This window comes from Cebidichthys violaceus, unplaced genomic scaffold (assembly GCF_023349555.1).
Source record: "Cebidichthys violaceus isolate CVI_PGR_0920_01 unplaced genomic scaffold, fCebVio1.0.p SCAF_561, whole genome shotgun sequence".
Lineage (NCBI taxonomy): Eukaryota > Metazoa > Chordata > Actinopteri > Perciformes > Stichaeidae > Cebidichthys > Cebidichthys violaceus.
The window spans coordinates 25001-26241 of record NW_027176774.1 but is presented as its reverse complement, the minus strand read 5'-3'; positions in this window follow the sequence as shown (position 1 = coordinate 26241).

Genomic DNA, 1241 nt, shown 5'->3' with positions numbered 1-1241 from the left:
AGCGGCTGTTGCTGGAGGATGTTTCGCCTCACATTGTGAGCTTTAAACGGACTCTCTCGCCACATTAACGGCCTCTTTACGCACGTCCTCCAGACAGTTATAGCGACTGTTTCTGGAGGAGGCTTTGCCTCGGATTGTGAATTTCAAACGGATTGACAGATGACGTTAACGGCCTCTTTACGCACGTCCTCCAGACAGTTATAGCGGCTGTTGCTGGAGGATGTTTCGCCTCACATTGTGAGCTTTAAACGGACTCTCTCGCCACATTAACGGCCTCTTTACGCACGTCCTCCAGACAGTTATAGCGACTGTTTCTGGAGGAGGCTTTGCCTCGGATTGTGAATTTAAAACGGATTGACAGATGACGTTAACGGCCTCTTTACGCGCGTCCTCCAGACAGTTATAGCGGCTGTTTGCGGAGGATTTTTGAACCAGCATTATGTCAATACAACGGATTAAATTATGATGTGTACGGCCTCTTTACGCACGTCCTCCAGACTGTCACAGCGACTGTTTCTGGAGGATGCTTTCCCTCAGATTGTGAGCTCAAAACGGATTGACAGATGACGTTAAAGGCCTCTTTACGCACGTCCTCCAGACAGTTATAGCGACTGTTTCTGGAGGATGCTTTCCCTCATATTGTGACCTTAAAACGGATTGACAGATGACAATAACAGCCTCTTTACGCGCGTCCTCCAGACTGTCACAGCGACTGTTTCTGGAGGATGCTTTCCCTCAGATTGTGAGCTCAAAACGGATTGACAGATGATAATAACAGCCTCTTTACGCGCGTCCTCCAGACTGTCACAGCGACTGTTTCTGGAGGATGCTTTCCCTCAGATTGTGAGCTCAAAACGGATTGACAGATGACAATAACAGCCTCTTTACGCGCGTCCTCCAGACTGTCACAGCGACTGTTTCTGGAGGGTGCTTTCCCTCAGATTGTGATCTTAAAACGGATTGACAGATGACAATAACAGCCTCTTTACGCACGTCCTCCAGACAGTTACAGCGGCTGTTTGCGGAGGATTTTTGACCCAGCATTATGTCAATAAAACGGATTAAATTATGATGTGTACGGCCTCTTTACGCACGTCCTCCAGACAGTTACAGCGGCTGTTTGCGGAGGATTTTTGACCCAGCATTATGTCAATAAAACGGATTAAATTATGATGTGTACGGCCTCTTTACGCACGTCCTCCAGACAGTTACAGCGGCTGTTTGCGGAGGATTTTTGACCC